Below are 23,258 nucleotides of genomic sequence, written 5' to 3'. Positions count from 1 at the left end.
CACAAAGAGAGGACCTTCTCTCGCAAAGGGAGGGTCAGGTTCACCATCTAGAGGTCAACAATCTCAACCTTCACGCATGATTTTTTGGAAGGTTGAGATACAAGGATTGGAACCTCCCGGATGACATGATGCAGGTGTTGCTTTCGGCAAGAAGGCCAGCAACAAAATCTCTGTGCCGTTGGAATAAGTTTTGCGACCGGTGCATGGAAAAGAATGTTGATAATTTTCTGTGTTCGACTCCAGGCGTGCTATACTTTTTGCTTTCATTAGCACACAAAGGTTTTCACATTGGGACCATTAAGGGTTATCTAACAAGGGTTATCTAACAGCGCTCTCCATATTTAAGCACTCATCAGAGGAATGTTCTTACTTCAAAATTCCATTGATGTCTCAATTTCCGAAAGAGCTCATGAATGTGTTCCCACCACCTGCTTTTCAGGTTCCAGTTTGGGACCTTAACCTGGTTCTAAAATGTTTTATGTGTGCACCATTTGAACGTTTGCACACATGCCAATTGAGGGTGTTAACCTTCAAGGCTATACTGTTGGTTGCTTTAACATCTGCACGTAGAGTGAGTGAGTTGCAGGCACTCTCTTCAAAGCCACCCTTTACTGTATTCCACAAGGACATGTTTGTGTTGAGGGTTAAACCCTCCTTCCTACCTAACATAGTATCAGACTTCCATCTAAATCAGAAAATAGTTCTGCCAGTGTTTTATCCTCCACCATATCCCAGCCAAGAGGAAGAAAGCCTCCATAGATTGGACCCTAGAAGAGCTTTAAGCTTTTATGTATCTATGATGTCCAAGTTGAGAGTGGACAACCAGCTCTTTATAGGATATACTGGACGCAAAGTAGGGCAAGCTGTTTCAAAACACTTTGTCCAGGTGGATCATCCTTACGGTTTCACAATGTTACAGACTGACGGGCAAGGACCCACCAGAGGGTTTAAGGACACACTCCACCAGGGCTATGGCATCTTCTACAGCCCTGCAAAGAGGATTACCCATTCAAAACATCTGTAATGCTCCAATGTGGTCATCGTTGCATACGTTCACCAAGCATTATTGCTTGGATACTTCCCACGCTCAAGACATCGCTTTTGGTAAGGCGGTACTTTATTCTGCCCTGTGACAATTGGCAAATCTAAATTCTCCACCCTCCTCCAGTCTTGGATACTGCTTTGGGAGTCTGTCAAAGATGAGGAATGCGTTGGAGGACACAATCCATTTGAAGAAACGGTTACTTACCAACTGGTAACGTTCTTCATCCTACCCCTCTGTAGAATTTCCCATGCTATTACATCTTTTGTTCCAACAAGGCTGACTACTTTCGGCATGTACCAACAGGAAACTTTGCTAAAACGAGAAGGGGAAAAACAGAACTGAGGCCAACGAGCGCAGTGCGTGCTACTTAGAACATCCAATGGCGTCACCCTCGACGGAGTCCTTCGAGGGACATCGACACGACGCCATCGACGCAGGGCGCCCTCTGCCGAAACAGTTTTCTGAAGCAGCCGAGGCTGGTCATTACATGTCAAAGATGAGGAATATGCTGGAGGAACATCCAGTCGAAAGAACATTACCAGTTGGTAAGTAACTTGTTCTTCTTTCAATTGAGCCATTTCCCTGCTAGCATGAATTTTCTAATTTCTCCTCTTCAGCAGAGAAATCACTGGATACTTGCAATTTGGAGAAGGTGCTTTGTTAATCTTGTGATTGAAGGCATTCAGGAAATCTAGCCAACAATTGGTAAATTATGTTATCTGTACTAGTTTCCTGTTCTACAAACACTCCTTAGAAAAATAATTGCCTTCTTTCTTCATTTTGCCAGAAAGCTTTCATCAAATTTCCAGAGAACCCAGCGGCTCATTGTGCATGGGGGAGGCGCTTACAGCTGCTGTTCTCTGAACTGGAGTATGGAATATTTCAGATTTGCAAAGCAGCTACTTTCTGTTCTGGCCAGTACTGGGATAGGGCTGGATATCCCAGGCTATGGAATCGGGTACAGTTGGAACATTAATAACAAAAACAGATTGCTTTGAAACATTGTTGCCAATAGAAATGAAATAATTGACTCAAATGTCTGGCTGGAAAAAGATTCTGCCCTTTTATTCTTATTGTTGGGGTATTTAATGAGCATGGATGTAGCTTCGGGAAGCAAACAAACTCTTCACAATCGCAGGGGTGAGAAACAGTGAGGGAAGCAGAGAAACAAGGAAGCTAGGAGCAAACTGGTGGGGGAGGGTGGGCAACCAGAAGAGGAAACCGTGGGGATGAGATCACCCAGTCTTATGTGGGGTGGAGGGTATGTGGACCCACGTGTTTGGCAGCAGCCATTCCTAGAAGAGGACATTCTTGAGCTCCTTCCTGAACTGCAGAAGTGAAGGGGCAAGTCTGATGTTGATCGGGAGGAGATTCCAGAAATTTGTGGGCATAGATGGAGAAGGCCTGTCTTCTGGTTCTTTCCTTCCTGCGCTGGCAGAGTTCAAGTCTGCGCATGTCCATAGGTTTAGTTTCTTTATTTATACTGCGCACCAAACCCTAAGGTAATTGGGCGCCGGAGACTTAGAGGGTTACTGCAGAGTAAATACATACAGGCAGAAAACAGACATACAAGATAATGGCAGTAAGTGCAGATGACCGGGTTACATGGTGGTTGATAGACAGACACAGGAAAAGTACATTAGTTGGTGAGTCAGACCGAAGTGGAGATCTTGTTAGAGAGCCAGGCCTTTGCTTCTGATCTAAGGTTCAGTGGTATGTCATTCCATTGTTTGGCGCTAGGACCGGGAAGCTGGATCTGCCTGCTTTTATTAGTGAGCATTTGGGGATGGAGAGGCAATGCGAGTACAGCGTTCTGGTTGAGGTGTGTTGTTTGAACTTGTCTGCCAAGTATTTGGGGGCTTCGTTAGATAGGCATTTGTGGACAATGACAAGGGATCTGAAGGTGATTCTGTCTCGTACCAGGAGCCAGTGGGCATCTTGTCTGGAGATGTGTGAGTGCCGAGGGATGCTCCAAGCTGCTCTGAGGGCATTATTCTGCAGGACCTGCAATTTGTTCAGGTTACGTCTGATGTGCCAAGAACGAGGGTATTACAGTAGTCAGTTTTTGAAAGTGCTAGTGCTCTGGCTAGTGTAATGCAGCTGGAAGGTGACAGGAAGGGTTTACAGGCATTAATGAGTTTATTTGTATAAGCTGTGGAGGAGGCTGTAGCGTTCACCTGTTTTTTGAGCGAGAGTGTGGAATCTAGATAGACCCCTAGGGTTTTGATTTATTTTGCTACAGTGATTTGGTTACCGTCTACGTTGATAGATGTGTAACCGGGGTCCAGTTTGTTTAGCTGTGTTTGGGAGCCGACGAGAAGGAGCTCAGTTTTCTCGTCGTTGAGGCATAAGCCATGCTCTGCCATCCAGGCTTAGATCTCCAGGTGAAGGTTGTTGATCCATGTGGCATCCTCTTCATAGCAACCTGATAGGCTGATGAGAACCCTGGGTATCGTCAGCATAGTTGGTGTATGTGACACCCAGGTGATCAAGGCGGTCGAACAATAGCTTAGTGAAGATATTGTATAAGGCCGGCGAGACGCACGAGCCTTGTGGGACGCCACAGAGGATGGGGATGGGGTGGGCGGAAGCCCCCGGTGAGAAAACCTGGGTGGTTCGGTCGGCTAGGAAAGATTGGATCAAGGCGGTCGCCTGACTCGAGAAGGCAGCTGAGGCTGTCAGATGTTCCGTGAGGATCTGATGGTCGACGAGGTCAAAGGCTGCTGAGAGGGCAAGCAGCAGGAGAATTGCTAGGTTGCCCTTATCCTTTGCCTCGTCCATCTGGATTTTTAAGTCCAGGAGGGCTGTCTCTGTTCCATGCTTAGGTCGGAAGCCGGATTGTCTAAGGCACAGGAGGTTGTTCTCTTCCAGATGCTTCTGGATTTGTAGGTAGGCCACTCTGTCTAAGATCTTTAGGATGTAAGGGACAGTGGTAATTGGCCTATTGTTGGTTGGGATGTTGGGGTCTAGGTTAGGTTTTTTTAGCAGGCTTCATTGAGGCTGCTAGGGACTGAGCTCGTTTTGAATGATGCGTTGATTAGGGTTGTTATGAAGGGGGCCAAGTCGTTGGCGCCTTCCTGGATGACGGGAGCTGGGCAGGCGTCCCCTTGGCATCTGGATGGCTGGAGGCCTTTGATGATGCCTTCCACTTCTTTTGTGGATACCGGGGTGAAGGAGAAGGGGGGGGGTGCAAGATGGAGTTTTAGAGTTGGGTGATAGAGGAGCGTTTCCTTTTTTGGCTAGGCTGAGCTTTTTCATTTCAATTTACGATTGTAGCATGGCAATTTTATCTGCCAAGGCTTTCTGTATCCTCTCAAACCAGTCTGCATCTTTCACGCAGGTTTCTGATGGTGGGGAGGGGGACTCGAGTTCCCTGAGGATGGTGAAGAGCTCTTTTGTTCTAGATTTGGCGTTCTCAATTCGGTTGTCGTAGGTTTCTTTTTTGGCTCTGAGGATAGAGGTTTTGTAGGTAGCGGCCGCTGACGTGAATAGTGTTTTGTTGGCCTGGTTGGGAGTTTTTCTCCATGTTGCTTCTGGCGCTTGTTTGGCGTTCCACATAATTTTATGCTCTGGGGTGAACCATTTGTTTAAGTGGGCTGCTGGTTTAGCTTTAGTGAGTTTGATGGGAGCAATGATATCTACTGCAGATTCAAGTGTTTTATTATAGAGATCAGCGAGTTTATCCACATCTAGGTTGGAATAATTTGTAGGAGCAAGGATGTTGTGGATAAGAGGGCAAAGGCTCTGCATGGTGGTGATACGGTTATTCCTGGTGGTGGTTTGCGGGACGGTGGCTGGAGGGGTGTTTGGTTGCGTCTTCCCTTGGATGGCGAAGGAGATGGCGTGGTGGTCTGACCATGCGATAGGTTCATTTTTGAGGATGGAGGTGGAGCAGTTGTGCTCTGCCAGCCAGTCCACGGTTCTGCCTTTGTTATGGGTTGGGGCTGTGATCCTGTGTTTGAACCCTAGTTGGGAAATGGTATTTTCCAGGGAGAGTGCATTGGCGTCATTAGGATCACCGAGGGCCAGGTTCAAGTCCCCTAGGAGGATGACTTGCGATCCTATTTTGGTATTAGTGGACAGGAGGCCGGATATCTTCCTCAAATGAAGAGATGGGGCTTGGAGGTCTGTATATGAGATGCATAAGGATGGTTTGTGCAGCAGAGAGTTGGAACTTAGCGGACAAGAGTTCAGCGGACTGGAGGCTGGGTAGAGGGGTCATTCTGAGGCCAAGGGATGTTTTGGCGATAAAGGCGATTCCTCCTCCTTTACCTGAGTTTCTGTTGTTCCTTAGTATTGAATAGCCCTCTGGAATGGCCAATGATAGAGCTGGGCCTACTGCCTGGTGCAGCCAGGTTTCAGTGATGGCCAGGAAGTGCACGTTGTTAGTGGATATGTTGTCAGCGATGTCCAGCGTATGGGCGATTAGAGATACTGTTAGGCTTTATCAAATCTGATGTTGTCCCCGGAAGCTGCTGAACCCCCGCAGTCCCCTTTGGATGCTAACCTCTTAACTGGTATCAAACAGTTCAGTTGAGAGCACCCCCAAGGGAAAGGGGGAAAATGGGACAAAATAATAAACTTCAGGTTTTGCTCAGCTTCTTTATCTGTCAAGCTGTTGGTAAAAATAACAACAAATTCACTTTAGTCACTAACCTTTGAATTCCTTGGCTCTGACTTCTCTTTATCAATTTAAGTAAATAAACACGCCACCATACCTGATTATCCTCTGTGAATAACGTAGAGGACGTGTGTGAATTCTACTGAAGAAAACAGAAAAATAGAGTCTCAGCTGCTCTTACTAATTTCTTCAATTCGGAATTCAAAAACTGCTAATCTCTCTCAGTTTAATGAGTTAATCTTCTAGCAGTTCAGATGTCGTTTACCCAAACAACCCGCTGGAAATATTATACCTGTAGTTCGTATTAATTTCTAGCTTCAACACAAATTCCAAAAATGACACTCTGGCTATTCAATTTAAAATTGTTTATTTCCTGAATATATAAAGTGTTCATTAATTGGATCTTCTGCTTGCAAAGAAGATCGCTCATAAATGAAGCGTTCTTTTAACCAGAGTATGCGCATGCGTGAAGATATTGTTTTCTCCTTCCAAAATGGATGCGCTCATGAACAAGGAATAGAGTTCAAAAATGAAACTGGCATGGGCGCATGCGTAATGGAATAGTATTCACTCTTCTTAATGTGAATTGTTCAAACTGTAAAGAAGAAATTCCTCAGTTCCGGACACTAATCCTTGAAGAGGCAGCCCAGTGATGATCACGCGCCAGGTTAGAATGTTAGTAAATAAAACATAACGCCTCGGAGTCGCGTGGCTACCACACTGTCACTTGCGCAGACAGTATGAGATTTCTTACGCTAGTCCGACGTTAAGAAAAGCACTGTTACCGTAAAATGGAACAATACTCAATAATCTTTTATACGGCCGAAAAAACACACAACGCTAAAATGATAAACAGACCTCCACACTCCAACTTGCCAGGTGCAAAAAATGTGACGCAGTTCAATAAATTTAAATACAGTTCTAGAAGTTCTAAAATAAATTCTTGAAAGAACGAAATGAACTACTAATTAAACAAAAACTAAAAACAGGAACAAGTTAATTAATGGTATTGACATTTAACTCCTGCTTGAATATTACAAAGTTCCGTAAAATCTAAAGAATTCACTTAGCTTGCTTCTTTCTTTCACTGGAACGTTTTCTAAGTTTCTTCTTAATTCTCCAACACTTTCCTGATCCAAATAAACAATTTTAGGCACAAGGGCCTAACTAAAGTTTTCTAAATCTTAAGAGCTTCAAACATAAGACCTTCCAGCTGGGCTTCTGACAATGAAAGGCGGTTTAGAATGTTCCAACAATGCCTTTCTTGTACTTCTGACCAATCACTGATCCTTTTGGAAGTCTCCATTTTGGCTTGGGAAGCTCTCCACACTCTGCACAGAAAGTTAAGGCCCAAACCATACTTTGTTAATCATATCCTCATTCCACCACATTCAACCAAATCCCACGAAACCTGACAGTACCCCCCCTTTAATGCCCTGTCCCAGGGCCAACTTTAGAAGGATACTTTCTATGAAATTTTGCGACTAATTGTGGCTCCCTGGACCTGATTCAAGATTTCCGAAATTAGAGGGAGAGGATACTTGTTTTTGATTGTAATCCTATTCACAGCTCTATAATCAATGCATGTTCTGAGAGACCCATCTGGCTTTGGTACAAAAAATAATGGAGATGCGGCTGGAGATTGAGAATGACGAATAAAACCCTTAGCCAAATTTTCTGCGAGGTACTCTTTAAGATAATCATTCTCCTTTACCGTTAATGCATACACTCGACTACTTGGTAAAACCGCCCCGGGCTCCAAATCAATTTTACAGTCAAAACTCCTATGTGGAGGTAATTCTCCTGCCTCCTTTTCATCAAAAACCTCCTTGTACCCATGATAACACTCCGGAAGATGTCCTAACACCGCTCCTATATTATGTCCTGTAATATCTGCGTCAGTCAGAAAAAAGGAAACCAAACCTTGCGTTTCTTCCCTCCCAGGATTACCTTTCAAAAGGCAGTTTTCTAAACAGAAACTAGACTGTAATTCTACCACTCGCCTACTCCAATCAATTTAAGGATTATGCAAGGTTAGCCATGGCATGCCTAAAATTATTTTCAGAATTGGTGTATCAATTAAATCAAATGAGATTTCTTCTCTATGACCTCCAAGTAATTCCATAACCGAGACACCAGTTTCATGAGTTATAGGACCTGATGAAAGAGAAGTTCCATCTACAGCCCGAACCTGTTCCACAACTTCCTTCCTCACAAGTGGTATTCCCAAAGCCTTAGCTACTCCCCAATCCATAAAGTTCCCGGTGGCTCCTGAATCAATCACTACCGGTCCATACCCTTTCCTTTCCTCCTTCAAATACAAGGATACATTTACAGTTATGTGTGGAACCGCTGACTGAACTGTATTTGCAATTTGCTGTCCTTTTCCTCCGGCTGATGAACATTTTTTGGGTGTAAAGGGACAATTTCCTAAAAAGTGACCGCTCCTACCACAATATAAACACAAATTATTCTCACGCCTCCTAGTCTTTTCCTCTTTTGATAAAGGACCTTTTATTCTAATTTGTTGATCATTTACCCTTGGTTTCACTTATTTACTACCCACCTCAAGCCTTGAACGATCGCCTCTAAGGACTGACCTCACCTCCCCCTGAGTACAACGACGCCTTTCTGCTTTCCTTTCACTTATACGATAGTCTAACTGAACTACTAAATCAATCAATTCCTCACAAGAAGAAGGGCGTTGAACTACACTGGACAAGGCATCCTTCAACTCCTCCTTGAGGCCTCGATAAAAAAGAGAAGACCTCTTCTCTGCTGGCCACTGGGATTCTAAAACCAAAGACCTGAACTGTGTGATATATGTGACCAAGTCTCTGTTTCCTTGACGCAAATCTAATAATTCCCCATCAACTTCTAAGGACATTTGTCTTTTATCAAACATTTTCTTAAATTCTTCCATAAAAAGAGAAACATTTTTTAAAGATAAACTCTTCTGCCTGACCAATAAACTTGCCCAAGTAGAAGCCTCTCCTGATAAATAAGACATCATAAAAGTAACTCTGGAAGCATCAGAAGGAAATAGTTCGGGCCTACTAAGAAAGTGCAACTCACATTGGGTTACAAATGTCTGAAATTTACTTGAATCTCCATAGTAACGCTCTGGAGCTGCCAAAGGTACTGGCATAACTAATGCCCTAAAACCTCCTTCTGCCCCATCACCTCTACCCACACCTCTCTCCTCACCAGCCCTTACCAATTCCGGGGGGAATTCTTCTCTCCCAATTCCCTGCGTCTGTGCCATCTTTTCACATAACTCATCTACTCGTTGTCCTAATGTTTTATTCTCTTGATATGCCACCTTTAATTCCTCCTGTAATTCCCTCACTAAAACACTTAACGCTTCCATTGAGAACTCGGGGTTCATGACAACTTAGGGGGACTATTTTTTTCTGGCCTTTCATACTGTCAGGCTTTATCAAATCTGATGTTGTCCCCGGAAGCTGCTGAACCCCCGCAGTCCCCTTTGGATGCTAACCTCTTAACGGGTATCAAACAGTTCAATTGAGAGCACCCCCAAGAGAAAGGGGGAAAATGGGACAAAATAATAAACTTCAGGTTTTGCTCAGCTTCTTTATCTGTCAACCTGTTGGTAAAAATAACAACAAATTCACTTTAGTCACTAACCTTTGAATTCCTTGGCTCTGACTTCTCCTTATCAATTTAAGTAAATAAACACGCCACCATACCTGATTATCCTCTGTGAATAACGTAGAGGACGTGTGTGAATTCTACTGAAGAAAACAGAAAAATAGAGTCTCAGCTGCTCTTACTAATTTCTTCAATTCGGAATTCAAAAACTGCTAATCTCTCTCAGTTTAATGAGTTAATCTTCTAGCAGTTCAGATGTCGTTTACCCAAACAACCCGCTGGAAATATTATACCTGTAGTTCGTATTAATTTCTAGCTTCAACACAAATTCCAAAAATGACACTCTGGCTATTCAATTTAAAATTGTTTGTTTCCTGAATATATAAAGTGTTCATTAATTGGATCTTCTGCTTGCAAAGAAGATCGCTCATAAATGAAGCGTTCTTTTAACCAGAGTATGCGCATGCGTGAAGATATTGTTTTCTCCTTCCAAAATGGATGCGCTCATGAACAAGGAATAGAGTTCAAAAATGAAACTGGCATGGGCGCATGCGTAATGGAATAGTATTCACTCTTCTTAATGTGAATTGTTCAAACTGTAAAGAAGAAATTCCTCAGTTCCGGACACTAATCCTTGAAGAGGCAGCCCAGTGATGATCACGCGCCAGGTTAGAATGTTAGTAAATAAAACATAACGCCTCGGAGTCGCGTGGCTACCACACTGTCACTTGCGCAGACAGTGTAAGATTTCTAACGCTAGTCCGACGTTAAGAAAAGCACTGTTACCGTAAAATGGAACAATACTCAATAATCTTTTATACGGCCGAAAAAACACACGACGCTAAAATGATAAACAGACCTCCACACTCCAACTTGCCAGGTGCAAAAAATGTGACGCAGTTCAATAAATTTAAATACAGTTCTAGAAGTTCTAAAATAAATTCTTGAAAGAACGAAATGAACTACTAATTAAACAAAAACTAAGAAAACAGGAACAAGTTAATTAATGGTATTGAAATTTAACTCCTGCTTGAATATTACAAAGTTCCGTAAAATCTAAAGAATTCACTTAGCTTGCTTCTTTCTTTCACTGGAACGTTTTCTAAGTTTCTTCTTAATTCTCCAACACTTTCCTGATCCAAATAAACAATTTTAGGCACAAGGGCCTAACTAAAGTTTTCTAAATCTTAAGAGCTTCAAACATAAGACCTTCCAGCTGGGCTTCTGACAATGAAAGGTGTTTTAGAATGTTCCAACAATGCCTTTCTTGTACTTCTGACCAATCACTGATCCTTTTGGAAGTCTCCATTTTGGCTTGGGAAGCTCTCCACACTCTGCACAGAAAGTTAAGGCCCAAACCATACTTTATGTTAATCATATCCTCATTCCACCACATTCAACCAAATCCCACGAAACCTGACAATTAGAGATCGAGCATTGATGAGAGCACCTTTCATCAGAGGGTGTTCAGTTATGCGGGTGGATGCCTTTTGGGTGTTGTCCCTGATTTGTGAGGGGCTGGCATGGACTTGGTTATGTTGGGAATGATGGGGTGTTTTTTGAGGAGGGACCTAGGTGGTAAGAACCGGGTGCCCAGTCTCAGGTTTCTGACCTTCATTGGGCAGGGGTGCCAAGGTGAGGGGGGGGGAGCGGCAAATCGGCGGATCCATTCTACAGTTTGGCTGGACGATTTGTTTAGTGTTAACATACCCCATAGTTATGGTTTGTGTGAGGCGCTGAGGTGAGTGTGGTTATAGGTTTGTGGGGGAGAGGGATGTGTTGTTGGGGTAGAGTAGGGAAAGAATTACAGTCAGGGTAAAAGTGGTTAGGTAACGGATTATCATGAACAGACTGTTTGGGTCCGGTGTTCACTGTGGTTTGCGCTGCTACAGTAGATTAGTACAATCGGGATCGTATAGGCTGGGCATAGTGGGCTAGCTCGATTGGGAAGCATGTGCTAGTACAGATTTAGACACAGTATACAGTGTGGGTACAGCAGGTGGGCGGGGTATAGGCTCGTTCAAGGTAGATACAGTGGTCTACAGCAGGCTAGTTCAGAATAGGCACAATGGGCTACATCAGGCTAGTTCAGAATAGGCACAATGGGCTACAGCAGGCTAGGTCAAAATAGGCACAGTGGGCTGGTAGCGTCTAGCACAGGGGGCCAGTTAATTGAGGACATGATGGGCTAAAAACAGTGGAGGATGGGCTACATGGCCTTAGATGGGTTTGTTTATGTGCAGAGAGCAGTACATGAAATGCATGCAAATAGACAATTGGGTGAAGCAGGTGACCACCCAACATAACCAGAGAGAGGGTGGATTACTATATATTGGTGGGAGCAATCGTAACAGACATGTTAATTACTTACAGAATGTTCATGCTCGCGTGAAGGCGTACATGCATTTGTTGTGTGATGAGGCAGTTTCATAGATTTTTGGCCACAGGGGTGTATTTGAGGAGCGACTCACCACAGCAAACTGGGCTGCAGGCCCTATGAGGCCTTGAGATGGCCGACGGCTCTTCAGCCTTAAGTACGGGGCAGCATTTGCAGGCTGTTGCGGTTTGTGTAATGGCGTTCCTTGGTGCAGGGTCTCTTTACGCGCAAACAGGGGCCTTAGTGAGGGCCTCTGTGGGAGGCCGCCGGGGCGTCCGCCTGCCGGCGGATCTCCTCACTAGATAACACGAGTAACCAGGCAACAAGGCTGGAGCCTTGCTTTGGCCCTGCGCTTGTGCCCGCCATGCACGGGTCAGGCAAAACGTAGAGAAAAGCAGGATCTGACGGTCTGTGGGATGTCGGAGCTTGTGCAGAGCTCTATCCTCAGTTGATGGTGAGAGGATTCAGTGTGCTGCCTGTCGTGAGGTGGTAAGGGATCCTACCATGAAGCAGGTTGAAGCGGGGTTCCACGTGGTGGTGAGAGTGGGGAGGCTGGATGGCTGGGTGCAGCGGCGGTCTGATGCGGCTGCAGCCTTGCTGCTCCTAGTAAGGGGGGAGAAGGGGCTCCTGCCCTCTCCCAATGGAGGAACTTGCAGACAGATCTCGTGGATCGTAGGCCTTAGGAATTGCAGAGTTTCTCAGTGAAATATCTTGGGCAATTTAGGTTGACGGCCTTGTAGATGAAGTAGCAGGATTTGAAGATGATGCAGGCTTGCAGCGGGAGCCAGTGCAGTTCACTGAGGGTCAGAGTGATGTGGTTGAATAAGTCCTTTGAGGCGTCGGTGGGAGCGGAGTGCCTTGAGCCTCTGGATGTCTTGGATGGAGGATATGTTGAAGTAGAGTTGTGTCATCTGCGTATTGATGGATGTGATGTGGAGCGAGGAGGGTTCCAAGCGATTCCATGTAAATATTGAATATCATGGGGCAGAGGAGTGATCCTTGTATAATGGGTAGAGTTGGTGTTCTGGAGACATCCATTTGTATGAACTGGTAGCAATTAGTAAGGTATGATTTGAACTAGCTGAGAACTCTTGCTGATCCCAATGCAGTGATGTAGATTGGAAATGAGTGTCTGGTTAGTTTACTGTGTTGAATGCTGATGAGGGGTAAAGGAGAACCAGGAGGCAAGGATGGCCATCATCACGGATTTTAGGGTATTATCCTTTATTCATTAAGAAACATTGCATTCACATTTTCCATTAACATAATATATACAGTAGACACATTGCATAATAAAACAAAGATATAAATATTGATAAAATATAACTTAAGCTAAAAGAACCTCCTTTAAGGTTTAATGTCACCTTCACACCTTTTCCTCTTAAACCTGTGATAAAATGTGTTATGCAGACCCTCATCTTTAAAGACTGACTTAGGTAGTTCATCAAATCATGGAGAAATTGTGAGTTAGTACAGTTAAAAATTAGAAACATCGCCTCCTTACCAGATCTGATATTTGATGCTAGAAAATAAGGTCTTGACCATCTCATGCTCTTCCTTTTATAAAAATGGCATAACAAAATAAAACGCACCAGATATTCATCCGCACCCATATCGCAGTTGCATTTTGTTGGAGCCTTTAACCAGGTAGTTCTTTTCGCCAGTGGAAGCAGGTTTAACCTGGCTTTAAGTAGGCATCTTCGTCCCTCTGGAGAATTTAAATCTGGTATCGGCCGTGGGGCACACAGGGTCCTCTTATACTGTACAAGGAAAGATGGAGCATGGACCCCCCCCCCCCCATCCACCCGCAGGGAGTTTTCTCTGGACCAGGTTTTTATTTCTCTCTTCACTTGGTCGTGATTGACTCTTCCAGCCAGGTGTCTTTCCCAGAGCCTGATTCCAGTCTTATACCATTCCGGCTTATATACTTCTGTGCTGCTTTCCATGACTGAGAATCCCATCTGGAGTTTTGGATTTGTGTTAGCTTATTTTGCAAAAATAAAACTAAAAGCAAATTGTCTGGCTTGTGCCAGGGATGTGCTACTCTGGATCTCCAGCTCGACTCTCAGCACGCTGCTCAGACAGCCATTTAGAAGCCCTTGATATTGGCACCAAAAATGCAATTGTACAACCATGCAGTGATGTACATTGTTATTGAGTGTCTGGTGAGTTTACTGTGTTGAATGATGATGAGAGGTAAAGGAGAACCAGGAGGCAAGGATGGCCATCAAGGATTTTCAGGGATTATCAATGACCTTGATAGTAGCCGTTTCTGTGCTGCGTCTGGTTCTGAAGCCATATTGGTAGGATGGTAGGACTGAAGGAGGTTGCTGGCTTCGATGTGTTGGAGTTGCATGTCCACTGCTTTCTCAAGCATCTTGCCAAGGAAGGGATGATGGGGGATGAGTTGGTAGTTGCTGAGGTTGTTCGGGTCCAGTGTTGGTTTCTTGATAAGAAGGAAGATTTGTCTGGTCGTGAGGGTCTGTGCCTGGAGTTGGGACGCTGTTGATGTTTGTCAGGTAAAGGAGGATTGCTTCAGTCATAAGGGTCTTGATTCGAAAACAGGAAGGATTTTGTCCCGTACAATGTATCCTTGGCGGATGCTAGGGTGGCGTCTTTCATGATGAATGTGTAAGTTGTCAAGATAATTGTCTTTTTTTGCAAGATGGGATGTATAGAGTGCTATCAGTTGTGGTGTTGGTGTGTGTGTTGGTCTATATGCAGATCTTGTTGGTGAAGGAAGAGTTGGTGGATTTCCGATGCAGTCCGGTACAGGTGGGTTGTGCAGAGGGTTGAAGAATGGCTTGATTGCTTTGAAGAGTGCTCTAATTTCATTGTTTGCCTTGGCTATGATGTTTTGGTAGTAGTTGACCTTGGCAATGGTGATCCGTTGTCTGTGTGTAGCACAGAGTTCCTTGTGATTGGCGAGATTGGATGCACTGCAGGATTTTTGCCAAGTCTCTTCTTGTTTCCTGATGGTTTGTTGGATGTTGAGTTCTTGCGTGTACCATGGTGCAGAAGGTTTAGGCTTGACAGTGCTTTGTTTCACTGAGGCATGTTGGTTGTGGGAGTGGTGTTGAGTTCTTGGAGAAGCGAGTCAGTTGAGTCGCCCTAGAAATTATGACTTATTTACAAGATCTCTATTCAGATGAGAATGATGATTGAGTAAAGAAGCCAGTTTCCTTGAATGCAGACATGTTATAAGCCCAAGTTTATATACGCTACCAAATCATTTTAAAAATTTTTAATCCACCTGCCAGACCAATTGCCTCTTTATGTGGATTCATCCAGGAACGCATAGGCCAGTACATAGATTTTTTACGATAGCCCTTAACAACTTCTACTTAAGCTTTCTGGGTTTTTTGAAATGTTAAAAGAAATTGAATGATGGTAGATGAGTCTCCGGAAAATGTGTGGGGCTAATCTGCACTCCTGTTCCTATGATCACTGCACAACATACACATAGACCTGTGTAGGTGGGGTGGACACAGTGTAGAGGCGCCACCCCCGTCATATTTAGTTGTAATATGACAACCAAGAATACATCAAGGCATCTCAGAAGGGGGGGCAAACCCTTCCTCCTGCCATGGCCAGCTTAATTAACTAATAAAGGCTCCATGGATCCGCCCTGTCCTTTGTTCGCTCTGCTGGTGGCAGCTTTGCATACTAATCAGTTAATTCAAACAGGCCCATGTTTGTGCTTTGAGTTGGGTCTCCTATTTTTATGGAACCTTGGCTGAATGGTTTTATTTTGCTAGCGTAATAATATTGTTTGGATGCTTCTGAGCTAACTCGCTTCGTCCTGAAGCGTGTAGCCAGTGGGCTTCCCGCTTAACCCAAAGCAGCAAAGGCGGAATAGCCATTGTGTTGCGCCTATTTCACCTTTAGCAATGGGAGCAGGGTTGGGCTCAGTAGAGTTGTATCCCATCAGTGTCAGCTATCTTCCGCCATTCTAGTCTACTTTAGACTCATGCAATCAAGGTGCCTAACTGGGTCAATCTTCCTCCTTAGTTTTCTATTTGGAATCGTTTTTAAAAGCAAGGCAAAGGTTTCAACATGTGTTTTCTGGTTCTGGTATATAGAAGGGCACTTGATTTAGCTAGGTGGGAGGGGAGAGATATTGATTGTGAGAGATGGAGAGGGGGTGAGATATTGCCAGCATGTCCGGATCCGGGAATGCGATTGCTTGCGTTGCACAGGAGTAATGAGAGCGAGCATTGTCGATCGCGCTGTGGTGGTCCGCATGCTGCTCTCGGTGGTGGGATGCTAAGGCGGCAAGCCTGACTTTTCATGATCTGTTTCCAGCCAAGCCTCCGCGGTATTCCTGCATCCTGGAAAAGTGATACTCGTAGCCACAGTATCTGCCTTCATCCCCGGATCAGAGGCTTCCGATTTCGCCAAACCTACCTTTGTAGTGTTGCCCTTGTAAACCGTCTGTTATTCAACGCTATTTGCTTCTTATAGATTTCCTAACACAGCGGTGATGCATGTTGAATTTACATGGCACGTGTTATGCGAGTATCGCGGCGTCGTTATCTGGGGGTGTGCGCTTCCCCTCTACGCCCCTCTTCCCCATCTCCTCGTGCCTTCGATTACTAGGCTGAATCTTCCTAGCGGAGCTTCCTCATCTGCCCTGACCAGTAACCACTAGACTGTGGCACCCAGCCACACCCACACTCCTCCCCTTCACCCAGGCACCTCCTAAAGGCGCGCCTCACATGTGGAACTGCAGCCGTCTCTCCTCCGGCAGGACCGGCACTAAAGGGCGCAGGGAGCAGATGGATGGGTGTGCGGGCTCCTGAGGTCCAGCAGGGGTGGCAGTCCTTGTCCCGATTGGAAACAGAGGAAAGATATCAGGACTGCATCTCCCAAAACGAAAACTAAAGGGCAGTGTCGGGTATATGCCGAGGGACTTTTCTGACCTGGTTCTTTTGTTCCCCGGTATGATTTGCAACATACGTCTAGCTGCCTGCGTTAGATGGCCACATTGTGTTCCTTAAAAATAAAGATCGGCAACATTCAATCCATGATCCTCCTGGCGTCAACCGAGCGATGTGACCTCCCCACCGCCCCCAACAAGTGGCTGCTCGTGGCAGCATCCCTGTAATGTGCTTGCTGGTGGAAGAGTCGTGTAGCATGAAACAAATAACCAGCAAGTCTGCTGTGCTTTTTGCATGATCAAAGAAGGGTTTTGTTGTTGGTCGTTCTTTGCACAATGTTATTTTTTGTTCTTGTATAACAAAAAAAACGGGCTCCAGCTAACGCAGTGTGAATGTGAGCGTGAACTTGGCTCCAATCTCGCATCATTAAGCGATCCTCTCATCGGATTCCCTTAAGAATCCGGCTCCTCCCAGACAGCCTTGTTCCCGCAGGGTCCTTATGCTCCAAGAGTGCCTGACTGCAGAACTAAAACTCCCAAGAGTCTTTGCTGCCACAGGCACCGCGCACAAACCCTGACCTCGCAGCGCTGGGAAGAGACACTGGAACTCTGCACCCCCAGGGATTTCATCTGGGCAAAAAAACAAAAAACAGACCAATTCAGAGGCCAGATCGCAGCACCATCAGGTTTTGGGCGTCCTTTAATTCTGAGCATCAGCAGAGCAGACGGTCACTCTTTGAGTGGCCACTCCATACTCTTTTCTTCGAAAAGCATTTTTGTTTTTTCATAAGATGGAAGTCCCGAATCTTACTGGCTTTTAGTATCCTGTCTGAACTGTGAACAAGTCCTATTCTGTGTGAGTTACACTGAGAAAGCACTCTCTTGTACATCCAACTCGTGGGATGCCCTGCCTGTGGACATGCAGCGTACTCAAACATTGCTTGAATTAGCAGAAGAAAAGGACAACCGGTCGCTTGTCCGAGTCGCCCACCTCGTGGCATTGTTTGGGTCGCAATTGCCCCACATATGGTCTTCTCACACCCCGAAACTTCCACGATGGGAAGGGTTCTGGTCTAAGTTGGCAACTGCCTTCAGTAACTGTGTGGCACATAACAACACCTGTTCTACAAGTATAACCCCTGACAAGTAGCTGTGGCCCGGGCACCCATAAAATGAATGCACTGTTTGCAATTAATTATTTTCCAACTTTTAAAGCAGCATTGGACTCCTGTTTCTGCCTGCTGCATTGTAGTAGCATCAGGCTGTCTAGCTCTGGAGCCACAGGCAGCACACCGTTATTTTCAGGTAACCCCACAACCCTCATGTGGCAATTTCATCCTTTTGGACCCAATTCTTCTAGCAATACGTAAGAGCTCTTTAAACGGGGCTTGGGTGGGTAATGAGTCTTCGTACCATCACGCCTTGGTGTAAATCTCCAGTTGGAGGGTCTTTCCAGTGCGATCCTCATTCTGTGGTGTTGTCGTCACAAGGTCTAAGGGCAATGTTTAATCTATCGTTGAAACCTCCCAATTACTTAATGCTGGGCTCATGTGTAGGCATGATCCGCCTCCCCTAGACTTCACCCCTCAACCCTTTTCTCTGCGTATGTGGGATAGGATGGCATTTTTCCTTCTGTTTTTGTCCTTGTTCCCCACTTTCTTTATCTCCCCTTGCACCATCGGTTTTTTGGTAGGTTTCTATCAACCCATGCAAGGGTCAAAAGGGTTCTCCTGCGATTTTGCAGAAGCTCCCCAGGCCTGCACCCTCCTTGCCCTCTGGCTTGAGTGCCTGAGACCACCGCTTGAACTTTTGCTTCCACTGATGTTCCCTTTCAGTTTGGGCCCTCAGTTCCAGACTTCGTTGAGAGGAAATCGTCTTTGGTTGCCCCACTCAGCACTTTCAGGTTTTCCTTGTTGGGATGACAAGACAGCAAGCGGCATTATTTTCATGGCACCATGACCTGTTAACATCCTCCCGTGTATCGCTGGGTCTGGGAGAGACTGCAGCAATCCTAGCAGCTATGGGCTTGCCCAGAGATACCCCACTAAGTCAGGGGTCTTCAAACCTTTTAGGCCTGGGACCCCGGCGCAAAATGTGGGCGGGCCGGCCCCCCCCCAAAAATGCCAAATGGACAGTAAGTTCAAATGGCTATGAACTATTGTGCGCCGTCACCGCACCACACTCCCATTAAAGTCCCTGGGCTCCCCCACCTGCTCCCACCACTGTCCCATGGCTCCGGCCCACCCTGCTCCCAGCACAGTCCCAGTGCCAGTGGGGGCTGGTGATTTTTTTTTTTTTTTTAAGTGGAAAGGCGTATACCTATTTACACTTGATAAGCCATAGCGACCGAGCACAGCAAGGGGGCCCAAAGCAATCAAGGGGGCTACGGGGAGTCCTGCCCCCCACCCCCATGAATTATTTTTAAACTAATGGGTTAAAATGTTGCATTTTAGAGCATGCTAAAAAAAAATGGGTGCAAAGCTAAACCGTTTGCAATTGGCTCTGGGACCCCACAGTTCCTAACACATTCAACATGATTGTGTGTATGCAAGGCGCTGGGGGGTCAAGGGGGATGGTATTTTTGACTGGACGTGTATTATAGCTATCCAGTAAATAAAAATACCATCCCTTTCCCCAGGGCCCCACAGTGCCTCAGTAGAGAAATGATTTTGGCAGGTGGGTTGGGGGATTGTGTGACCAAGGCATTTTTAAAATGCCTTTGTTGTACAACCCTCCTTCCCCCCCGCCTCCACCCCTGCTTGCCAAAATCAGCACAACGGACCAAAACACACACTTGCACACTCACACAGCAATCACTCTATCATTCAAATGAGCACCCATCACCATATACTCACTCATAACACAAGCATACCCACATCCCTCCACCTATTTAAATAAAAAAATAAATGTACATACATGTACCTTCTGCTGGAGCCTGCGCGTGGATGCTAAAACACCCCGCTCCAGGCTGCTCTGTCCATAGTCGCAGGAGCTCCCCCTCACACATACAGACATGCAGTACCCCCAGCCAGCATTTCCAATGAGCTATGCAAGGCTGGCGAAGCAAAATGCCACCAGGCTTGCATGGCTCAGTGAGCATGTGCAGCTGGGGAACTGAACTGTCAAAGAGAAACATTGTTTCACTTTGACAGTTCAGCCGCACAGGGGCACACTCTCAGCTGGAAAAAGCAGCTGAGTGAGTGGCTCAGGTGTTTCAATGGGCTGGCTCCTCGGCTCCTCCATAATGGGTGAGGAGGCCACTGGGCGGACGCCCCCTCGCCCATTATGGATGAGCCGGCAGGCTCAGACTGGCCTATAGGGCAATGCCCGTACCAAAAATGCTAGTGTGGGCCAGTCAAAATGGGCCACTTTTTTGGGCCAATGTGGGCCAGTTTGATGAGTTACTTCACTATGCAGCTAGTAGGTTTGACCATTGTTGCTGAATAAATATTCTTTAAATATCACAATTTGCTTACTCTTGGTTACTATTCAAACAGTCTGTGACTAAAGGAATGAATATACATTTGCATCTGCGGGCCACTTTTTACAGTTTTATGCTCCAGTCTGACCATGTGAGCCACCTGTGCCCATTTCCTCCAATCTAAAAAAAAAAAAAAAAAATGTTTACATTACATGCTGGGTTCTTGCACCCACCCTCCCCCCAGGGATGCGGCAGCGCCCCCTTTCATGTGCTAAAAATACTAGGTTCAGCCCGAGACTCCCTCTTATTCCGTTACCGCCATGGAGAGATTCCTTCAAAGTCTTAACATGCTGAGCCCCTCTGCTCAAGGACTAAGACTTCTAACAGGACTTTACATTGGGGCCCTTGATGAGGGTAACTGGGAAACTTCCCAAGGATACTTCAGTATGAAGGCTAAACATGAGAAATCACAACCAATATTGCCTGCAGTGCCGGCGCAGCTTTCTTTCCCAAACTGCAAAATGTCAGGCATTTTGAGGTCTGTCCTATTGTCCCAGAGTTGCATCCTCCATCAACTCCTGCTGCATTGCTGGGCAGAGATCCTAAGCCCCCCCGCCCCCTTAGGTCCAGTGCACATCTTGGACGATAATGCATTTACCTCCCACATTGTCGCTTGCTCCCATCTCATGCCCTCTACATTATGTAGAACCCTGCTGGCAAGGCAATCCTGGTAACCAGTATTGGTAGAATGTTGGGACAGGTCCTTGCCCTTACCAAGTGATCTGTCCCAGCAGCCTCCACGGTCTAATCGAGTGGTGGAGGGCACCTTCTTTGCCAGATTCCAGATGCTGATGAATTAATCTCCAATGAAACATTGTTTCAGATCATTAAGCTGTCAAACTCTACCAAATCCCTGGGCTTCGTTGTTGACCATAGGCTTTCCTTCCAAAAGCACATAGCTTCAAAGGTATAAACCGCATAGCTACAGATCCACACACATTGCAAAATCAAAACCTTAATTCCCCCCAAACGAATTCCGTACAGTGTGCCAAGCCCTTGTAATCTTACACATCGATTGAGGGGAAAGGAAATACCCATAGAGACGTTTAAGGTTGTATAATACTATGGTACTTACGAGGGTTAGGATTCAGAAGAATCCATTTGTTCATAGCAACCACGCAATATTAGGATGCTAACGCAAATAGAAAATGGAGGTTGATAAAGTGTGTGTGTGTGTGTATATTGTTTTGCTACTCCGAGGTCTGTCACAACTATAGAACATGTGTAAATGACAGAATATTTGAATACCAAAAATAAGTTCAACATTAATTGAGATTGGAGTTTGGCATTTCATTTAATTTGCCAGCATAGTATGCCGTGTAAGCTACAACGGTTGATATGATCACGTCATTGTGATATGCGTAATGATGTGATTACGTGCACTGTCCATTGGATATATAATGCATGCAGTACGTCACCAAATTGAGAAGGTTATCGGCCAATCCTGTTGGGGTTAATCTACCCCAAAATATATATTGGGCAAGTTAATTCCATTGTCTCTATCAAACCCTGATTAACCCCTTTTTAGATATTTGTATAGGATTTGCTCATGTATAGCATTTAACTTAAAAAAGACATTTATATACAGAGCTCCCCCCTGTAATATTCCCACAGTCATGTGCAAGACCCCTCATTTCAATACAGTAACAATACACATACATAGCGGTATTTCCATATAACATGCAGGGTTCCAAATTACGATTGGATAAGCAGGAGCTAAATGTAGCTCCTGGGTATCCAGCATTAGCCAGTGACCAGGGCCTCCAGCTGGGGAACAAGGAGATACTATATCGTGATCCGCAAATCTTAAATCCACATAAGATGCAAACCTATAATTCCAACCTTTATTTATGATTGCTTATGCTTTAAATGTTGTATAGATGTGTCCTAATGTTCATTTATAGATTGTCACGTAACGCACAGAGTTAAATTCACATAAGTGTGTTTGGCATCAGTTGGCCTGCAGAGCCAAAGGGAACTCCTCTTAGATGTTGGTATTAAGCTAACCAGGCTCTTTTAGGCAACAAGCAGGAGCTTAATAGCTCCCAGAAATTTCTAACCCTGAAAATGCCAAAAAAGCCAGTGTAAAATTGTAATGACGTATCAGCAAAGTAGCAGTCTGACACAGTATCACCTGAGAGGACATGAGCATTATATCCAGCAGCAATATAACTTGAGACTGCACATTTAAATCCTCAACCATCCAGCTGGAGGAGATTATATTAACAGTTTGCGCGAAGCACCAGCAAAGTTCCAGCCTGACAACAGTCTGGTGCAGGACCAGTGGGAGCTGAGGAACTGATCTGTGAGTGCTGATGCATGGAGAGGATGAACGGGGCGTGAGGAGGGTGAATGCCCATAATTGATAAAAAGCTGTGGCTGCATAAACCACGTGCACACCCCACATTCGCTAACGCATAGTGGCAATTTGTAACAAGCTTACCTGAAAGTTAGTGGGAGACACTTGGTTTCAATAACAAGTAGAAATTGAGGAACTTTTAAATTCGAATCTGGTGTTTACTAATTAGTAGCAACAACCCGGGTAAAATAAGGACCAGATCAAACACCTATAATTTGCAGAGCATTGTCCCCTACAAAAATAATAAAACGAGTGGAGCAGCTAATACTAAGGGACAAAAACAAGGAATTGGTAGCAAGTGCACTGCGAAATAAAACATCCCACCAAACTGATTCAGGAAAGATTACAACATTCTTTTGTATAGGGGTTGCAACTCGAACAACTGATGGTCTAGTAGAAAAGAGGGTAATTAACCCCGGGACCACAAACGCCATAACCAATAATACTAACGATATGACAGATCTTTCACTAGTAGCCATAGATATAACTCGCTATTATGGTTATGCTATACACTGCTAAACAAACGGTTGGAAAGGAAACTGGTGTAAACACAAATATGGCTACAGAAGGCAGACCTCAGGGAAACAACAAATGTCTTCAAGAGAACACACAAGATCTGTCTAGGTAAAATAACATTGTAACTACACAAAAGACTGTCAGCGTCGCCAAACTTGTTTATACAGCAAGAGACTAACAAGGCACTTGGTGACACAGCAGAAACAAACCGTGCACATAATGAAATGCAGACGCAATCGGCCTCGAAACAGTTTGCTTTAAAAGTATTGCTGAAAATGTCTGGAAAGATCTTGGAGGTAATTCCAAGTATTATTCCTACAAATCAGCAGGAACAAGGGGAGGATTGTGATCTGGGCGCACTTATCGCT

This window comes from Ambystoma mexicanum, chromosome 8 (assembly GCF_040938575.1).
Source record: "Ambystoma mexicanum isolate Mex_15411 chromosome 8, UKY_AmexF1_1, whole genome shotgun sequence".
NCBI lineage: Eukaryota > Metazoa > Chordata > Amphibia > Caudata > Ambystomatidae > Ambystoma > Ambystoma mexicanum.
This window is presented reverse-complemented; position numbering follows the sequence as displayed.